Genomic DNA, 21,869 nt, shown 5'->3' on the forward strand with positions numbered 1-21,869 from the left:
TGTCCTCTCTTCTCGTGTCCTCTCTTCTCGTGTCCTCTCTACTCACGTCCTCTCTTCTCGTGTCCTCTCTACTCACGTCCTCTCTTCTCACATCCTCTCTTCTCACGTCCTCTCTTCTCACGTCCTCTCTTCTCACGTCCTCTCTTCTCGTGTCCTCTCTTCTCGTGTCTTCCCTTCTCGTGTCCTCTCTTCTCATGTCTTCCCTTCTCGTGTCCTCTCTTCTCACGTCCTCTCTTCTCACGTCCTCTCTTCTCACGTACTCTCTTCTCACGTCCTCTCTTCTCACGTCCTCTCTTCTCACGTCCTCTCTTCTCACGTCCTCTCTTCTCACGTCCTCTCTTCTCGTGTCCTCTCTTCTCGTGTCTTCCCTTCTCATGTCCTCTCTTCTCGTGTCTTCCCTTCTCATGTCCTCTCTCTTCGTGTCCTCTCTCTTCGTGTCCTCTCCCCCCGTGTCCTCTCTCTTCGTGTCCTCTCGCCTCATGTCCTCTCTCCTCTCCTGTCATTTCTTTTCTCATGTCATATCTCCTCTCCTCTCTTCTCCTCCCTTCTCGTGTCCTCTCCTCTTCTCTTCTCTTCTCATGTCCTCTATTCTCTCTCTCCTCAGAGACGAAGGGGGACCTGGAAGTTCTGATGACGGACATTAAGAAGTTGGCCAATAAAGTTCGCTCCAAACTAAAGAGTGAGTAACCAAAAAACAACACAGTCTACCTGGCCCCTCCCCAATATACAGCATATTCTACCGGGCCTCTCCCCAATATACAGCAGATTCTACCCGGCCCCTCCCCAGTATAATGCAGATTCTACCTGGCCCCTCCCCAATATACAGCAGATTCTACCCGGCCCCTCCCCAGTATAATGCAGATTCTACCTGGCCCCTCCCCAATAGACAACAGATTCTACCTGGCCCCTCCCCAATATAATGCAGATTCTACCTGGAACCACCCCAATATACTGCAGATTCTACCTGGCCCCTCCGCCAATATACAGCAGATTCAACCTGGCCCATCCCCAATATAATGCAGATTCTACCTGGCCCCTCCCCAATATCATGCAGATTCTACCTGGACCCTCCCCAATATCATGCAGATTCTACCTGGCCCCTCCCCAATATAATGCAGATTCTACCTGGTCCCACCCTCATATAATGCAGATTCTACCTGGTCCCACCCTAATATAATGCAGAATCTACCTGGCCCTACCCTAATATAATTCAGATTCTAACTGTCCCCTCCCCAATATACAGCAGATTCTACCTGGCCCCTCCCCAATATACTGCAGATTCTACCTTGCCCCTCCCCAATATACTGCAGATTCTACCTGGCCCCTCCCCAATATACTGCAGATTCTACAGTGGGGCAAACAAGTATTTATTCAGCCACCAATTGTGCAAGTTCTCCCACTTAAAAAGATGAGAGAGGCCTGTAATTTTCATCATAGGTACACTTCAACTATGACAGACAAAATGAGAGAAAAAAATTATCAAATTTTAGGATTTTTAATGGATTTATTTGCAAATGATGGTGGAAAATAAGTATTTTCTGACTAAATACCTATTTGCCCCACTGTACCTGGCCCCACCCCAATATAATGCAGATTCTACCTGGCCCCACCCCAATATAATGCAGATTCTACCTGGCCCCTCCCCAATATACAGAAAATTCTACCTGGCCCCATCCCAATATACTGCAGATTCTGCAGCATCTACCCTGCCTCTATAATATAGCATCTCCCCTGCCTCTATAATGTAACATTTACCTCTATAATATAACATCTCCCCTGCCTCTATAATATAGCATCTCCCCTTTCTCTAATATGACAACCCCCCTGCCTCTATAATATAACATCTTGCCTGCCTCTATAATATAACATCTCCCCCTGCCTCTATAATATAACATCTGCCTCTGCCTCTATAATATAACATCTGCATCTGCCTCTATAATATAACATCTGCCTCTGCCTCTATAATATAACATTTGCCTCTGCCTCTATAATATAACATCTCGCCTGCCTCTATAATATAACATCTCCCCCTGCCTCTATAATATAACATCTGCCTCTGGCAGATGTTATATTATAGAGGCAGAGGCAGATGTTATATTATAGAGGCAGAGGCAGATGTTATATTATAGAGGCAGGGGGAGATGTTATATTATAGAGGCAGAGGAGATGTTATATTATAGAGGCAGAGGCAAATGTTATATTATAGAGGCAGAGGCAGATGTTATATTATAGAGGCAGAGGCAGATGTTATATTATAGAGGCAGGGGGAGATGTTATATTATAGAGGCAGGCGAGATGTTATATTATAGAGGCAGGCGAGATGCTATGTTATAGAGGCAGGGGAGCTGTTATATTATAGAGGCAGGGGAGATGTTATATTATAGAGGCAGAGGAGATGTTATATTATAGAGGCAGGGCAGATGTTATATTATAGAGGCAGGGCAGATGTTATATTATAGAGGCAGCGGAGATGTTATATTATAGAGGCAGAGGCAAATGTTATATTATAGAGGCAGAGGCAGAGGCAGATGTTATATTATAGAGGCAGGGGGAGATGTTATATTATAGAGGCAGGGGGAGATGTTATATTATAGAGGCAGGCGAGATGTTATATTATAGAGGCAGAGGCAAATGTTATATTATAGAGGCAGAGGCAGATGTTATATTATAGAGGCAGAGGCAGATGTCCTGTAGTGTGGACACTAGGAGGACAGTAGTCACCCTGTAGTGTGGACCCTAGGAGGACAGTAGTCACCCTGTAGTGTGGACCCTAGGAGAACCGTATTCACTCTGTAGTGTGGACACTAGGAGGACCGTATTCACTCTGTAGTGTGGACACTAGGAGGACAGTAGTCACCCTGTAGTGTGGACCCTAGGAGGACAGTAGTCACCCTGTAGTGTGGACCCTAGGAGGACAGTAGTCACTCTGTAGTGTGGACCCTAGGAGGACAGTAGTCACTCTGTAGTGTGGACCCTAGGAGAACAGTAGTCACCCTGTAGTGTGGACCCTAGGAGAACCGTATTCACTCTGTAGTGTGGACACTAGGAGGACCGTATTCACTCTGTAGTGTGGACCGTAGTCACCCTGTAGTGTGGACACTAGGAGGACCGTAGTCACCCTGTAGTGTGGACACTAGGAGGACTGTAGTCACCCTGTAGTCACCAGATAGTCACCCAGCGACTGGTCTTGTTTATCTAATGACACATATACAGGGTCATACTGACATTACAGTAGTATGGTGGTGTTGGATGCAGAGATGACATTACAGTAATATGGTGGTGTTGGATGGAGAGATGACATTACAGTAGTATGGTGGTGTTGGATGCAGATATGACATTACAGTAGTATGGTGGTGTTGGATGGAGAGATGACATTACAGTAATATGGTGGTGTTGGATGGAGATATGACATTACAGTAATATGGTGGTGTTGGATGGAGAGATGACATTACAGTAATATGGTGGTGTTGGATGGAGAGATGACATTACAGTAGTATGGTGGTGTTGGATGGAGAGATGACATTACAGTAATATGGTGGTGTTGGATGGAGAGATGACATTACAGTAATATGGTGGTGTTGGATGGAGAGATGACATTACAGTAGTATGGTGGTGTTGGATGGAGAGATGACATTACAGTAGTATGGTGGTGTTGGATGGAGAGATGACATTACAGTAGTATGGTGGTGTTGGATGGAGAGATGACATTACAGTAGTATGGTGGTGTTGGATGGAGAGATGACATTACAGTAGTATGGTGGTGTTGGATGGAGAGATGACATTACAGTAGTATGGTGGTGTTGGATGGAGAGATTACATTACAGTAGTATGGTGGTGTTGGATGGAGAGATGACATTACAGTAATATGGTGGTGTTGGATGGAGAGATTACATTACAGTAGTATGGTGGTGTTGGATGGAGAGATGACATTACAGTAATATGGTGGTGTTGGATGGAGAGATGACATTACAGTAATATGGTGGTGTTGGATGGAGAGATGACATTACAGTAATATGGTGGTGTTGGATGCAGAGATGACATTACAGTAATATGGTGGTGTTGGATGGAGAGATGACATTACAGTAATATGGTGGTGTTGGATGCAGAGATGACATTACAGTAATATGGTGGTGTTGTGGAGAGATGACATTACAGTAATATGGTGGTGTTGGATGGAGAGATGACATTACAGTAATATGGTGGTGTTGGATGGAGAGATGACATTACAGTAATATGGTGGTGTTGGATGGAGAGATGACATTACAGTAGTATGGTGGTGTTGATGGAGAGATGACATTACAGTAATATGGTGGTGTTGGATGGAGAGATGACATTACAGTAGTATGGTGGTGTTGGATACAGAGATGCCATTACAGTAGTATGGTGGTGTTGGATGGAGAGATGACATTACAGTAGTATGGTGGTGTTGGATGCAGAGATGACATTACAGTAATATGGTGGTGTTGGATGGAGAGATGACATTACAGTAATATGGTGGTGTTGGATGCAGAGATGACATTACAGTAGTATGGTGGTGTTGGATGGAGAGATGACATTACAGTAATATGGTGGTGTTGGATGGAGAGATGACATTACAGTAGTATGGTGGTGTTGGATGGAGAGATGACATTACAGTAATATGGTGGTGTTGGATGGAGAGATGACATTACAGTAATATGGTGGTGTTGGATGGAGAGATGACATTACAGTAGTATGGTGGTGTTGGATACAGAGATGACATTACAGTAGTATGGTGGTGTTGGATGGAGAGATGACATTACAGTAATATGGTGGTGTTGGATGGAGAGATGACATTACAGTAATATGGTGGTGTTGGATGGAGAGATGACATTACAGTAGTATGGTGGTGTTGGATGGAGAGATGACATTACAGTAATATGGTGGTGTTGGATGGAGAGATGACATTACAGTAATATGGTGGTGTTGGATGGAGAGATGACATTACAGTAGTATGGTGGTGTTGGATGGAGAGATGACATTACAGTAATATGGTGGTGTTGGATGGAGAGATGACATTACAGTAATATGGTGGTGTTGGATGGAGAGATGACATTACAGTAATATGGTGGTGTTGGATGGAGAGATGACATTACAGTAATATGGTGGTGTTGGATGGAGAGATGACATTACAGTAGTATGGTGGTGTTGGATGGAGAGATTACATTACAGTAATATGGTGGTGTTGGATGGAGAGATGACATTACAGTAATATGGTGGTGTTGGATGGAGAGATGACATTACAGTAATATGGTGGTGTTGGATGGAGAGATGACATTACAGTAATATGGTGGTGTTGGATGGAGAGATGACATTACAGTAATATGGTGGTGTTGGATGGAGAGATGACATTACAGTAATATGGTGGTGTTGGATGGAGAGATGACATTACAGTAATATATTGGTGTTGGATGCAGAGATTACATTTCAGCATTTGGGTCCTGCAGTCCGTGATGCACAGTTTCTAGCAGAACTTTTGGTGTTTCGAACTGAACACAAATGAAGAGCGGGCCGGCACGGTTAAGAGCGGGCTGGCACGGTTAATAGCGGGCTGGCACGGTTAATAGCGGGCTGGCACGGTTAAGAGCTTGGTTTGACGTACAGATTGGTTTCATACAACTGCTCTCAACACTGCAGACTTCCCCGTTGGTATTGGGTCGATTTTCAGGCAAGTTTATTTCAGTAAAAAGACAGACCTGTGCAGTGCGAAAGTTCTTGTTTGTAACAGTAAATATCATTGGTTTAATATGTCTCGGTTAACGTAATGTGTCTTCGGATTTCATAAATCCCTTTTACCAAGGAATCACAAAGTCTTCTGGTCTGTATCTTCTATCTTCCTGCAGGTATCCAACAGACCATTGAGCAGGAGGAGAGTCAGAACAAGTCTTCAGCTGACCTGAGGATACGCAAGACACAGGTGAGTCAGGAGGAGAGAAAGTGAGAAGAGGAGAGAGTGCAGTGGTAGAGATGTAAGGATGTGTGAGGGAGCGGAAGAGGAGTCAGGAGAGAGGAGACAGGTGAGAGGAGACAGGAGAGAGGAGTCAGGAGAGAGGAGTCAGGAGAGAGGAGACAGGAGAGAGGAGACAGGAGAGAGGAGTCAGGAGAGAGGAGACAGGAGAGAGGAGACAGGAGAGAGGAGTCAGGAGAGAGGAGACAGGAGAGAGGAGACAGGAGAGAGGAGACAGGAGAGAGGAGACAGGAGAGAGGAGTCAGGTGAGAGGAGACAGGAGAGAGGAGTCAGGAGAGATGAGTCAGGAGAGAGGAGTCAGGAGAGATGAGTCAGGAGAGATGAGTCAGGAGAGATGAGTCAGGAGAGAGGAGAGAGGAGACAGGAGAGATGAGTCAGGAGAGAGGAGTCAGGAGAGAGGAGTCAGGAGAGAGGAGTCAGGAGAGATGAGTCAGGAGAGAGGAGACAGGAGTCAGGAGAGAGGAGTCAGGAGAGAGGAGACAGGAGAGAGGAGACAGGAGAGAGGAGTCAGGAGAGAGGAGACAGGAGAGAGGAGTCAGGAGAGAGGAGTCAGGAGAGAGGAGTCAGGAGAGATGAGTCAGGAGAGAGGAGTCAGGAGAGAGGAGTCAGGAGAGAGGAGACAGGAGAGAGGAGACAGGAGAGATGAGTCAGGAGAGATGAGTCAGGAGAGAGGAGTCAGGAGAGATGAGTCAGGAGAGAGGAGTCAGGAGAGAGGAGTCAGGAGAGAGGAGTCAGGAGAGAGGGAGAGAGAGGAGTCAGGAGAGAGGAGTCAGAAGAGAGGAGTCAGGAGAGAGGAGACAGGAGAGAGGAGACAGGAGTCAGGAGAGAGGAGTCAGGAGAGAGGAGTCAGGAGAGAGGAGTCAGGAGAGAGGAGTCAGGAGAGAGGAGTCAGGAGAGAGGAGACAGGAGAGAGGAGACAGGAGAGAGGAGACAGGAGAGAGGAGTCAGGAGAGAGGAGTCAGGAGAGAGGAGTCAGGAGAGAGTCAGGAGAGAGGAGACAGGAGAGAGGAGACAGGAGTCAGGAGAGAGGAGGCAGGAGAGAGGAGTCAGGAGAGAGGAGACAGGAGAGAGGAGGAAGGAGAGAGGAGTCAGGAGAGAGGAGACAGGAGAGAGGAGTCAGGAGAGAGGAGACAGGAGAGAGGAGTCAGGAGAGAGGAGTCAGGAGAGAGGAGTCAGGAGAGAGGAGTCAGGAGAGAGGAGTCAGGAGAGAGGAGTCAGGAGAGAGGAGACAGGAGAGAGGAGACAGGAGAGAGGAGTCAGGAGAGAGGAGACAGGAGAGAGGAGTCAGGAGAGAGGAGTCAGGAGAGAGGAGTCAGGAGAGAGGAGTCAGGAGAGAGGAGGCAGGAAGATGAGACAGGAGAAGGAGTCAGGTGAGAGGAGACAGGACAGGAGAGATGAGACAGGAGTCAGGAGAGAGGAGTCAGGAGAGAGGAGTCAGGAGAGAGGAGTCAGGAGAGAGGAGTCAGGAGAGAGGGAGTCAGGAGAGAGGAGTCAGGAGAGATGAGGCAGGAGAGAGGAAGCAGGAGAGAGGAGTCAGGAGACAGGAGAGAGGAGTCTGAGTCAGAGAGAGGAGTCAGGAGAGATGAGTCAGAAGAGAGGAGTCAGGAGAGATGAGTCAGAGAGAGGAGAGATGAGTCAGGAGAGATGAGTCAGGAGAGAGGAGACAGGAGAGAGTCTCAGGGAGAGAGGAGACAGGAGAGAGGAAGCAGGAGAGAGGAGTCAGGAGAGAGGAGACAGGAGAGATGAGTCAGAGACAGTCTCAGAGAGAGGAGTCAGGAGAGAGGAGACAGGAGAGAGGAGTCAGGAGAGAGGAGACAGGAGAGAGGAGTCAGGAGAGAGGAGACAGGAGAGAGGAGACAGGAGAGAGGAGGCAGGAGAGACTCCCCAGGAGAGAGGAGGCAGGAAGTCTCTCCAGGAGAGAGGAGGCAGGAGAGAGGAGGCCCCTGAGAGGAGACCCCCGAGGAGTCCCCTCTCCCCCGGAGTCAGAGAGAGGAGTCAGGAGAGGAGGAGACAGGAGAGAGGAGACAGGAGAGAGGAGGCAGGTGAGAGGAGTCAGGAGAGAGGAAGCAGGAGAGAGAGTCAGGAGAGAGGAGTCAGAGAGAGGAGACATCCCCTGTCTCAGGAGAGAGGAGGCAGGTGAGAGGAGTCAAATAGGAAGCAGGAGAGAGGAGACAGGTGAGAGGAGACAGGAGACAGGAGAGAGGAGTCTCCCCCTGAGGAGACAGGAGTCTCTCAGGAGAGAGGAGTCTCCCCTGCCTCTCAGGAGAGAGAAAGCAGGAGAGAGGAGACAGTCTCTCCCATCCCCCCAGTCAGGAGAGAGGAGAGAGGAGACAGGAGAGAGGAGTCAGTCTCTCCCCCTCCCAGGAGAGAGGAGTCAGGAGAGAGGAGACAGGTGAGAGGAGACTCTCAGTCTGAGAGGAGTCCCAGCAGGAGAGAGGAGTCAGGTCAGGAGAGAGGCGTCAGGAGAGAGGAGTCAGGAGAGAGGAGACAATGACCTCCCTAACTCCCCCGTCTCTCCCCACCTGTCTCCCCTGCCTCCCCTGTCTCTCCCATGGGAAACTATGTCCCATCTCCCAAGTAGATAATAAAGTGATAAGATAAAGTGAAATAAACAATAATAAATAAACAGTAAACATTACACTCACAGAATTTCCTAATAGAGACATTTCAAATGTCATATTATGTGTATATATACAGTGTTGTAATGAAGTGCAAATAGTGAAAGTCCGGTCCCCTGTCTCTCCCCCCCTGTCTCTCCCCATCTCTCCCCCTGCTCTCCCCTCCCATCCCCCTGTCTCTCCCCTGTCTCTCCCCTGTCTCTCCCCGTCTCTCCCCATCTCTCCCCGTCTCTCCCCATCTCTCCCCGTCTCTCCCCCCCTGTCTCTCCCCTGTCTCTCCCCCCCCTGTCTCTCCCCTGTCTCTCCCCTGTCTCTCCCCATCTCTCCCCTGTCTCTCCCCATCTCTCCCCTGTCTCTCCCCATCTCCCCCTGTCTCTCCCCGTCTCTCCCCCTGTCTCTCCCCGTCTCTCCCCGTCTCTCCCCATCTCTCTCCCGTCTCTCCCCTGTCTCTCCCCGGTCTCTCCCCATCTCTCCCCCCCTGTCTCTCCCCTGTCTCTCCCCTGTCTCTCCCCCCGTCTCTCCCGTCTCTCCCCCTGTCTCTCCCCTGTCTCTCCCATCCCCCCATCTCTCCCTGTCTCTCCCCATCTCTCCCCTGTCTCTCCCCCCCTGTCTCTCCCCATCTCTCCCCTGTCTCTCCCCATCTCTCCCCTGTCTCTCCCCCTGTCTCTCCCCCCGTCTCTCCCCCTGCCTCTCCCCCCCTGTCTCTCCCCATCTCTCCCCTGTCTCTCCCATCCCCCATCTCTCCCCTGCCTCTCCCTGTCTCTCCCCTGTCTCTCCCCATCTCTCCCGTCTCTCCCCTGTCTCTCCCCTGTCTCTCCCCATCTCTCCCCTGTCTCTCCCGTCTCTCCCCTGCCTCTCCCCATCTCTCCCCTGTCTCTCCCCTGTCTCTCCCCTATCTCTCCCCGTCTCTCCCCATCTCTCCCCTGTCTCTCCCCTGTCTCTCCCCTGTCTCTCCCCTGTCTCTCCCCATCTCTCCCCTGTCTCTCCCCTGTCTCTCCCCCTGCCTCTCCCCTGTCTCTCCCCTGTCTCTCCCTGTCTCTCCCATCCCCCATCTCTCCCCTGTCTCTCCCATCCCCCCATCTCTCCCCTGTCTCTCCCTGCCTCTCCCCTGCCTCTCCCATCTCTCCCCTGTCTCTCCCCTGTCTCTCCCCTGTCCCTCCCCTGTCTCTCCCCTGCCTCTCCCCTGTCTCTCCCCATCTCTCCCTGTCTCTCCCCTGTCTCTCCCGTCTCCCCATCTCTCCCCTGTCTCTCCCCTGTCTCTCCCTGTCTCTCCCGCCCCCTGCTCTCCCCCTCTCCCGCCCCCTGTCTCTCCCCCATCTCTCCTCTGTCTCTCCCCGTCTCTCCCCCCCCCTGTCTCTCCCCGTCTCTCCCCGTCTCTCCCGTCCCCCTGTCTCTCCACGTCTCTCCCGCCCCCCTGTCTCTCCCCGTCTCTCCCCATCTCTCCCCCCCCTGTCTCTCCCCGTCTCTCCCGTCCCCCCTGTCTCTCCACGTCTCTCCCGCCCCCCTGTCTCTCCCCGTCTATCCCCATCTCTCCCCTCTCTCCCCGTCTCTCCCGTCCCCCCATCTCTCCACGTCTCTCCCGCCCCCTGTCTCTCCCCGTCTCTCCCCGTCTCCCCGCCCCCCATCTCTCCCCTGTCTCTCCCCTGTCTCTCCCCGTCTCTCCCATCCCCCCTGTCTCTCCCCGTCTCTCCCCCATCTCTCCCCGTCTCTCCCGCCCCCCTGTCTCTCCCCTGTCTCTCCCCGTCTCTCCCGCCCCCCTGTCTCTCCCCGTCTCTCCCGTCCCCCTCTCTCCCATCCCCCTGTCTCTCTCCTGTCTCTCCCGTCTCCCCATCTCTCCCCTATCTCTCCCCATCTCTCCCGTCTCCCTATCTCTCCCCTGTCTCTCCCCTGTCTCTCCCGTCTCCCCATCTCTCCCCATCTCTCCCCATCTCTCCCCTGTCTCTCCCCGTCTCTCCCCCCGTCTCCCCATCTCTCCCCATCTCTCCCCATCTCTCCCCATCAATCCCAATCTCTCCCCATCTCTCCCGTCTCCCCATCTCTCCCTATCTCTCCCCATCTCTCCCCTGTCTCTCCCATCTCCCTATCTCTCCCCCTGTCTCTCCCCTGTCTCTCCCCGTCTCCCCATCTCTCCCCATCTCTCCCCTGTCTCTCCCCCATCTCTCCCGTCTCCCCATCTCTCCCCATCTCTTCCCCATCTCTCCCCAACTCCCGTCTCCCCATCTCTCCCCATCTCTCCCCGTCTCTCCCCTGTCTCTCCCATCTCCCCATCTCTCCCCTATCTCTCCCCATCTCTCCCCTGTCTCTCCCCCCCCATCTCTCCCGTCTCCCCATCTCTCCCCTGTCTCTCCCCTGTCTCTCCCCGTCTCTCCCCCCGTCTCTCCCCTGTCTCTCTCCTGTCTCTCCCCGTCTCTCCCCCCCGTCTCTCCCCGTCTCTCCCGTCTCCCCATCTCTCCCCTGTCTCCCCCCGTCTCTCCCGTCTCCCCATCTCTCCCCTGTCTCCCCTGTCTCTCCCCGTCTCTCCCCGTCTCTCCCTGTCTCTCCCTGTCTCTCCCCCGTCTCTCCCCCGTCTCTCCCCGTCTCTCCCCCGTCTCTCCCGTCTCCCCATCTCTCCCCTGTCTCTCCGTCTCTCCCGTCTCCCCCATCTCTCCCCTGTCTCTCCCCTGTCTCTCCCCCGTCTCTCCCCGTCTCTCCCCTGTCTCTCTCCTGTCTCTCCCCCTCTCTCCCCCGTCTCTCCCCGTCTCTCCCCCGTCTCTCCCCCGTCTCTCCCGTCTCCCCATCTCTCCCCTGTCTCCCCCCGTCTCTCCCCGTCTCCCCATCTCCCCTGTCTCTCCCCCATCTCTCCCCGTCTCTCCCCTGTCTCTCCCCCGTCTCTCCCGTCTCCCCATCTCTCCCCTGTCTCTCCCCCCGTCTCTCTCCCGTCTCCCCATCTCTCCCCTGTCTCCCCCGTCTCTCCCCGTCTCTCCCCATCTCTCCCCATCTCTCCCCGTCTCTCCCCCCATCTCTCCCCATCTCTCCCCAACTCTCCCCATCTCTCCCCATCTCTCCCGTCTCCCCCATCTCTCCCCTGTCTCTCCCCCGTCTCTCCCCATCTCTCCCCATCTCTCCCCATCTCTCCCGTCTCCCCATCTCTCCCCTGTCTCTCCCCTGTCTCTCCCCTGTCTCTCCCCCCGTCTCTCCCCGTCTCTCCCGTCTCCCCATCTCTCCCCATCTCTCCCCATCTCTCCCGTCTCCCCATCTCTCCCCTGTCTCTCCCCCATGTCTCTCCCCTGTCTCTCCCCCGTCTCTCCCCCCGTCTCCTGTCTCCCCATCTCTCCCCATCTCTCCCCATCTCTCCCCATCTCTCCCGTCTCCCCATCTCTCCCCAACTCTCCCCATCTCTCCCCATCTCTCCCCATCTCTCCCCATCTCTCCCCATCTCTCCCCATCTCTCCCCGTCTCTCCTGTCTCCCCCATCTCTCCCCATCTCTCCCCTGTCTCTCCCCTGTCTCTCCCCCCTGTCTCTCCCCGTGTCTCTCCCGTCTCCCCATCTCTCCCCTGTCTCCCCCCGTCTCTCCCCGTCTCCCCATCTCTCCCCTGTCTCTCCCCATCTCTCCCCGTCTCTCCCCTGTCTCTCCCCGTCTCTCCCGTCTCCCCATCTCTCCCCTGTCTCTCCCCCGTCTCTCCCGTCTCCCCATCTCTCCCCATCTCTCCCCACCTCTCCCCCGTCTCTCCTGTCTCCCCATCTCTCCCCATCTCTCCCCATCTCTCCCCATCTCTCCCCATCTCTCCCGTCTCCCCATCTCTCCCCAACTCTCCCCATCTCTCCCCATCTCTCCCCATCTCTCCCGTCTCCCCATCTCTCCCTGTCTCTCCCCTGTCTCTCCCCTGTCTCTCCCCCGTCTCTCCCCGTCTCTCCCCGTCTCTCCCCTGTCTCTCTCCTGTCTCTCCCCCGTCTCTCCCCGTGTCTCTCCCGTCTCCCCATCTCTCCCCTGTCTCTCCCCTGTCTCTCCCGTCTCCCCATCTCTCCCCTGTCTCTCCCCTGTCTCTCCCCGTCTCTCCCCTGTCTCTCCCCGTCTCTCCCCGTCTCTCCCCGTCTCCCCATCTCTCCCCTGTCTCCCCGTCTCTCCCGTCTCCCCATCTCTCCCCTGTCTCTCCCCGTCTCTCCCCCGTCTCTCCCCCGTCTCTCCCCGTCTCTCCCCGTCTCTCCCGTCTCCCCATCTCTCCCTGTCTCCCCGTCTCTCCCGTCTCCCCATCTCTCCCCTGTCTCCCCCGTCTCTCCCGTCTCCCCATCTCTCCCCTGTCTCTCCCCGTCTCTCCCCGTCTCCCCCGTCTCTCCCCGTCTCTCCCGTCTCCCCATCTCTCCCCTGTCTCCCCCGTCTCTCCCGTCTCCCCATCTCTCCCCTGTCTCCCCGTCTCTCCCGTCTCCCCATCTCTCCCCTGTCTCTCCCCATCTCTCCCGTCTCTCCTGTCTCCCCATCTCTCCCCATCTCTCCCGTCTCCCCATCTCTCCCCTGTCTCTCCCCCCGTCTCTCCCGTCTCCCCATCTCTCCCCAACTCTCCCCATCTCTCCCGTCTCCTCTCCATCTCTCCCCATCTCCCCATCTCTCCCCTGTCTCTCCCGTCTCCCCATCTCTCCCCTGTCTCTCCCGTCTCCCCATCTCTCCCCTGTCTCTCCCCGTCTCTCCCGTCTCCCCATCTCTCCCCCTGTTTCTCCCCCCGTCTCTCCCGTCTCCCCATCTCTCCCCATCTCTCCCCATCTCTCCCTGTCTCTCCCCCTCTCTCCCCTCTCCCCATCTCTCCCCTGTCTCTCCCCCGTCTCTCCCGTCTCCCCATCTCTCCCCTGTTTCTCCCGTCTCCCCAACTCTCCCCATCTCTCCCCTGTCTCTCCCTGTCTCTCCCCTGTTTCTCCCGTCTCCCATCTCTCCCTGTCTCTCCCCGTCTCTCCCGTCTCCCCATCTCTCCCCTGTTTCTCCCGTCTCCCCAACTCTCCCCATCTCTCCCCTGTCTCTCCCGTCTCCCCATCTCTCCCCATCTCTCCCCTGTCTCTCCCGTCTCCCCATCTCTCCCCTGTCTCTCCCCCGTCTCTCCCGTCTCCCCATCTCTCCCCTGTTTCTCCCGTCTCCCCATCTCTCCCCTGTTTCTCCCGTCTCCCCAACTCTCCCCATCTCTCCCCTGTCTCTCCGTCTCCCCATCTCTCCCCATCTCTCCCCTGTCTCTCCGTCTCCCCATCTCTCCCCTGTCACTCCCCGTCTCTCCCATCTCCCCATCTCTCCCCTGTTTCTCCCGTCTCCCCAACTCTCCCCATCTCTCCCCTGTCTCTCCCCTCTCTCCCCTGTTTCTCCCGTCTCCCCATCTCTCCCCTGTCTCTCCCCTGTCTCTCCCGTCTCCCCATCTCTCCCCAACTCTCCCCATCTCTCCCCTGTCTCTCCCATCCCCCTGTCTCCCCATCTCTCCCGTCATCCTGTCTCTCCCCCGTCTCCCCGTCTCTCCCCTGTCTCCCATAGCACTCCACTCTGTCCCGTAAGTTTGTGGAGGTGATGTCAGAGTACAACGCCACCCAGTCAGACTACAGGGAGCGCTGCAAGGGCCGTATCCAGAGACAGCTGGAGATCAGTGAGTACAGTACTCTACCTACTCTACATATCCAGAGACAGATGGAGATCAGTGAGTACAGTACTCTACCTACTCCACGTATCCAGAGACAGCTGGAGATCAGTGAGTACAGTACTCTACCTACTCTACATATCCAGAGACAGATGGAGATCAGTGAGTACAGTACTCTACCTACTCCACGTATCCAGAGACAGCTGGAGATCAGTGAGTACAGTACTCTACCTACTCCACGTATCCAGAGACAGCTGGAGATCAGTGAGTACAGTACTCTACCTACTCCACGTATCCAGAGACAGCTGGAGATCAGTGAGTACAGTACTCTACCTACTCCACGTATCCAGAGACAGCTGGAGATCAGTGAGTACAGTACTCTACCTACTACAGGTATCCAGAGACAGCTGGAGATCGGTGAGTACAGTACTCTACCTACTACAGGTATCCAGAGACAGCTGGAGATCAGTGAGTACAGTACTCTACCTACTCCACGTATCCAGAGACAGCTGGAGATCAGTGAGTACAGTACTCTACCTACTCCACGTATCCAGAGACAGCTGGAGATCAGTGAGTACAGTACTCTACCTACTCCACGTATCCAGAGACAGCTGGAGATCAGTGAGTACAGTACTCTACCTACTCCACGTATCCAGAGACAGCTGGAGATCAGTGAGTACAGTACTCTACCTACTCCACGTATCCAGAGACAGCTGGAGATCAGTGAGTACAGTACTCTACCTACTACAGGTATCCAGAGACAGCTGGAGATCAGTGAGTACAGTACTCTACCTACTACAGGTATCCAGAGACAGCTGGAGATCAGTGAGTACAGTACTCTACCTACTACACGTATTCAGTTCAACATCACTGTATTGTCCACTAAAAGATGCACCTCGGCTGGAGATCAGTGAGTAGAGACACACACACACACACACACACACACACACACACACACACACACACACACACACACACACACACACACACACACACACACACACACACACACATGCTCACACACACACACACAGACACATGCTCACACACACACACACACACACACACACTCACACACACACACACACACACACACACACACACACACACACACACACACACACACACACACACACACACACACACACACACACATGCACACACACACACAGTCTACGTGAATTCCATACCATGTAAGCAGCAAGTCAATCAGCTGAGCCTTGGCTGCTGCAGTCCCATCTTCCCATCACCACCTGAGGTCCAACAGTTAAATTGTGCTTTAGGGAATCTTCCTGTGTGTAATGGGACGACTACTATCTATTTCTACACAGAGGGAATTCAGTCACCACAGCAGGTGTGTGTGTGTGTGTGGTATGTGTGTGTGTGTGGTATGTGTGTGTGTGTGTGTGTGTTCCTGATCAGAGTGGTTGTGAGTGTGTGGTGTGTGTGTGTGTGTGTGTGTGTCTTGTGTGTCACCACCTGAGTGTGTGTGTGTGTTAAATTGTGTGTGTGTGGGAATCTTCCTGTGTGTAATGTGTGTGTGTGTGTGTGTTCTGATCACAGAGTGTGTGTGTGTGTGTGTGTGTGTGTGTGTGTGTGTGTGTGTGTGTGTGTGTGTGTGGTATGTGTGTGTGTGTGGTATGTGTGTGTGTGTGTGTGTGTTCCTGATCAGAGTGGTTGTGAGTGTGCCAGCCTCCTTCTGATCTCTGATCAGGCCAGAGCTGTGTTTGAATACCCACACTAACACACTGTATACTACATACTTAATGAGTACATACTATATGCTATGAATTCATTTTAGTATACTGTAAACTAACAGTTTCATTTCAGTTTTGCGTACTAGCTCTTCACCTGTCTGCCGGAAGTTGATGCTGTTGCTATGCAACCTCTTGCTAGCTAGTTAGCATAACAAATGAGTAGTTAGATATTTTACAACTTTTGGGTGTGTTCTTAAATTTGATCTGGAGTGCCAGAGTTCGCTTGTAAATTCAAAGCGTTTCGCTCTCGGAGCGCACACTGGACGCTCTGGCCCGAGGAGTTGGTTTGATTTGACCATTCTGACCTTACAACTGCAGTCAAGCACCCAAGCTATTGTTGGCTAGCTTGCTAGCTACTTTCAGGCACAAATAAGACCACTCTGGCCATTTTATTCACCTAGCAGAGCTAGTTAGGCTGTTTTAATTTTATCCAGAGCGTCGGTGACTGTAACTGTGCTGCTGGTAACAATATAATTACATTTTTTTGCTAATTCTTACTGACACCGGCAATATTCAACGTGTGTTGAGCGCATGTAAATTCATTATTCTGCACTCTGGGACACTCAGACGAGAGTGCTCTGAAATCGGAGTAGATAGCCAGAGAGAATTTACGAAAGCACCCGAATGTCCATTGAGAAAGCACAACGACTATACTATACGGTACGACTATATCATTTAGCTAAACTAAGAATGACGTGAATAATCAAGTCAATAAACGTTGGGTAGTTAGTTAGATATCAGATAGTTAATATACTGGCAAGTTTGATGTATAAGTAGCCAACTAATGTTAGATAACTAAGTTAGCTAACAACATACATACTGCTACTAATGATATGCTATGTGGTTGGTAAGGACAGCGTTGCTAACAAATTGTTTTCCAACATAATGTGTAACGTAACTTATTTGAAAAGTCATTACTTTATTACATTGTTCAACATTTTCTTAACATTTTTCATCGTTTAGTTTTAAAGAAATTAATTTGTATCGTCGGACTTCGGCTCCATGTTTTCTGCTATTTTCTTCAAATCTGGAAACGATGTGAAGCCACGCCCATTTCCTGAAGAATTGCTTTATGGGCCTAAAGTACAGAAATAGTGTACACTTCATATTTTGCATCCTGGAACTTTTGGCATACTAACTATATCCATACTATGTCCAATAAGTAAACTACATACTCAATCCACATCACAAATAGTTAGTAGGAGTATTCAACACAGCTCGTGTCTCTTTTGTCTGATTGGTCAGGTATTATGTTTCTGTAACAGGCACACTAAGGGGTTATATACTCTCCATAGTACCAGCTTCCCCAGGTTGGCATGGTCCCTGTCAGCCTGGGGTTATATACACTCCATAGTACCAGCTTCCCCAGGTTGGCATGGTCCCTGTCAGCCTGGGGTTATACTCTCCATAGTACCAGCTTCCCCAGGTTGGCATGGTCCCTGTCAGCCTGGGGTTATACACTCCATAGTACCAGCTTCCCCAGGTTGGCATGGTCCCTGTCAGCCTGGGGTTATACACTCCATAGTACCAGCTTCCCCAGGTTGGCATGGTCCCTGTCAGCCTGGGGTTATACTCTCCATAGTACCAGCTTCCCAGGTTGGCATGGTCCCTGTCAGCCTGGGGTTATACACTCCATAGTACCAGCTTCCCCAGGTTGGCATGGTCCCTGTCAGCCTGGGGTTATATACACTCCATAGTACCAGCTTCCCCAGGTTGGCATGGTCCCTGTCAGCCTGGGGTTATATACACTCCATAGTACCAGCTTCCCCAGGTTGGCATGGTCCCTGTCAGCCTGGGGTTATATACACTCCATAGTACCAGCTTCCCAGGTTGGCATGGTCCCTGTCAGCCTGGGGTTATATACACTCCATAGTACCAGCTTCCCCAGGTTGGCATGGCAGGACACACACACATAGCATGCAGACGTACCTGTTACCTATAACAGAGTCACCTCCAACCTACTTGTCAGCTGCTGTAGTCACAGGTGGGCCTGACTGATATCAAGAAACAGCAGGCAGGGGATTAGAAAGAGAGGTAGGGACAGAGTGATATATAGAGAGAGGTAGGGACAGAGTGATATATAGAGAGAGGTAGGGACAGAGTGATATATAGAGAGAGGTAGGGACAGAGTGATATATAGAGAGAGGTAGGGACAGAGTGATATATATAGAGAGGTAGGAGTAATGGGGAGAAACAGAGAGAGAGTGAGAGGTAGGGACAGAGTGATATATATAGAGGTAGGAGTAATGGGGAGAAACAGAGAGAGAGTGAGAGGTAGGGACAGAGTGATATATATAGAGAGGTTGGGACAGAGTGATATATAGAGAGAGGTCGGAGTAATGGGGAGAAACAGAGAGAGAGTGAGAGGTAGGGACAGAGTGATACATAGAGAGAGGTAGGGACAGAGTGATATATAGAGAGAGGTCGGAGTAATGGGGAGAAACAGAGAGAGAGTGAAAGGTAGGGACAGAGTGATATATAGTGAGAGGTAGGGACAGAGTGATATATAGTGAGAGGTAGGGACAGAGTGATACATAGAGAGAGGTAGGGACAGAGTGATATATAGAGAGAGGTCGGAGTAATGGGGAGAAACAGAGAGATAGTGAAAGGTAGGGACAGAGTGATATATAGTGAGAGGTAGGGACAGAGTGATATATAGTGAGAGGTAGGGACAGAGTGATATATAGAGAGAGGTAGGGACAGAGTGATATATAGAGAGAGAGAGGTAGGGACAGAGTGATACATAGAGAGGTAGGGACAGAGTGATACATAGAGAGAGGTAGGAGTAATGGGGAGAAACAGAGAGAGTGATAGAGACAGGATGAGGTAGGCGTTGAGACAAAACATGATGGAGGGAATTCTCTCCTGTTGGCCCTCTCCAGACCTATTGAGGTCTGGACTATTATGACCTATTGACCTCTACTCTATCATGACCTATTGAGGTCTACTCTATTATGACCTATTGAGGTCTGCTCTATTATGACCTGATTGGCCTCTACTATATTATGACCTATTGACAGAGTGACTATATTATGACCTATTGAGGTCTACTCTATTATGACATATTGAGGTCTACTATATCATGACCTATTGACCTCTACTATATTATGACCTATTGAGGTCTACTCTATTATGACCTATTGAGGTCTACTATATTATGACCTATTGAGGTCTACTCTATCATGACCTATTGACCTCTACTATATTATGACCTATTGAGGTCTACTCTATTATGACCTATTGAGGTCTACTATATTATGACCTATTGAGGTCTACTATATTATGACCTATTGAGGTCTACTCTATCATGACCTATTGACCTCTACTATATTATGACCTATTGAGGTCTACTCTATTATGACCTATTGAGGTCTGCTCTATTATGACCTATTGACCTCTACTATGTTATGACCTATTGAGGTCTACTCTGATCATGACCTATTGAGGTCTACTATATTATGACCTATTGAGGTCTGCTCTATCATGACCTATTGACCTCTACTCTATCATGACCTATTGAGGTCTACTATATTATGACCTATTGAGGTCTGCTCTATCATGACCTATTGACCTCTACTATGTTAGGACCTATGACCTCTACTATGTTATGACCTATTGACCTCTACTCTATCTTGACCTATTGAGGTCTGCTCTATCATGACCTATTGAGGACTACTCTATTATGACCTATTGAGGTCTGCTCTATCATGACCTATTGACCTCTACTCTATCATGACCTATTGAGGTCTACTCTATTATGACCTATTGAGGTCTGCTCTATCATGACCTATTGAGGTCTGCTCTATCATGACCTATTGAGGTCTGCTCAGAGTGATACCTAGAGAGGTCTACTCTATCATGACCTAGGTAGGGACAGAGTGATATATAGAGAGAGGGACAGAAGTGAGGTAGAGGACTACTCTATCATGACCTAGAGAGAGGTAGGGATCATGACATATTGAGGAGGTCTGGACTGATACATAGAGACCTAGGGACCTTTACTATATTATGACCTATTGAGGACTACTCTATCATGACCTAGAGGTCTGCTCTATCATGACCTGATTGACCTCTACTATATTAGGACCTATTGAGGTCTACTCTATCATGACCTATTGAGGTCTGCTCTATCATGACCTATTGAGGTCTACTCTAGGGACCTATTGACCTCTACTATATTATGACCTATACATTGGGTCTACTATATTATGACCTATTGAGGTCTACTCTATCATGACCTATTGAGGTCTACTCTATCATGACCTATTGAGGTCTACTCTATCATGACCTATTGAGGTCTGTTCTATCATGACCTATTGACCTCTACTATATTATGACCTATTGAGGTCTACTCTACCATGACCTATTGAGGTCTGCTCTATCATGACCTATTGACCTCTACTATATTATGAGGTACCTATTGAGGTCTACTATATTATGACCTATTGAGGTCTACTCTATCATGACCTATTGAGGTCTACTCTATCATGACCTATTGAGGTCTACTCTATCATGACCTATTGAGGTCTACTATATTATGACCTATTGAGGTCTGCTCTATCATGACCTATTGACCTCTACTATATTATGACCTATTGAGGTCTACTCTATCATGACCTATTGAGGTCTGCTCTATCATGACCTATTGACCTCTACTATATTATGACCTATTGAGGTCTACTATGTTATTACCTATTGAGGTCTACTATATTATGACCTATTGAGGTCTACTCTATCATGACCTATTGAGGTCTACTCTATCATGACCTATTGACCTCTACTCTATTATGACCTATTGAGGTCTGCTCTATTATGACCTATTGACCTCTACTATGTTATGACCTATTGAGGTCTGCTCTATCATGACCTATTGACCTCTACTATGTTATGACCTATTGAGGTCTACTCTATCATGACCTATTGACCTCTACTCTATTATGACCTATTGAGGTCTGCTCTATTATGACCTATTGACCTCTACTATGTTATGACCTATTGAGGTCTACTCTATCATGACCTATTGACCTCTACTATGTTATGACCTATTGAGGTCTACTCTATCATGACCTATTGACCTCTACTATGTTATGTCCTATTGACCTCTACTATGTTATGACCTATTGACCTCTACTATGTTATGACCTATTGAGGTCTACTCTATTATGACCTATTGAGGTCTGCTCTATCATGGGCATTAATATGGAGTTGGTCCTCCCTTTGCTGCTATAACAGCCTCCACTCTTCTGGGAAGGCTTTCCACTAGATGTTGGAACATCGCTGCAGGGACTTGCTTCCATTCAGCCACAAGAGCATTAGTGAGGTCGGGCACTGATGTCGGGCGTTTAGGCCTGGCTCACAGTTGGCGTTCTAATTCATCCCAAAGGTTTTTGATGGGGTTGAGGTCAGGGCTCTGTGCAGGCCAGTCAAGTTCTTCCACACTGATCTCAACAAGCCTGTACAGAACACAAATATTCCAAAAACATGCATCCTGTTAGCAACAAGGCACTAAATTAAAACTGTGGCAAAGAAATTAACTTTATGTTCTGAAAACAAATTGTTATGTTTGGGGCAAATCCAACACAGCACATCACAGAGTACCACTCTTCATTTTCAAGCATGGTGGTGGCTGCATCATGTAATGGGTATGCTTGTCATCGGCAAGAAAGGGAATAGAGCTAAGCTCAGGCAAAGTCCTAAAGGAAAACCTGGTTCAGTGTGGTTTCCAACAGACACTGAGAGACAAATGTACCTTTCAGCAGGACAATAACCTAAAACACAAGGCCAAATATACACTGGAGATGCTTACCAAGATGACATTGCATATTCCTGAGTGGGCTATTTAGATTTGACTTAAACCGTCTTGAAAATCTATGGCAAGACTTGGCTGTCTAGCAATGATCAACAACCAACTTGACAGAGCTTGAA

At 50.5% G+C, this 21,869-nt stretch overlaps 1 pseudogene; it reads left to right on the top strand.

The window, feature by feature from the left end:
* The window catches only part of LOC127908862 (syntaxin-1A-like), a 239,195-nt pseudogene that overhangs the window by 185,699 nt on the left and 31,627 nt on the right, over positions 1-21,869 (top strand).

Source organism: Oncorhynchus keta, chromosome 18, assembly GCF_023373465.1.
Source record: "Oncorhynchus keta strain PuntledgeMale-10-30-2019 chromosome 18, Oket_V2, whole genome shotgun sequence".
In the NCBI taxonomy this organism is placed as follows: domain Eukaryota; kingdom Metazoa; phylum Chordata; class Actinopteri; order Salmoniformes; family Salmonidae; genus Oncorhynchus; species Oncorhynchus keta.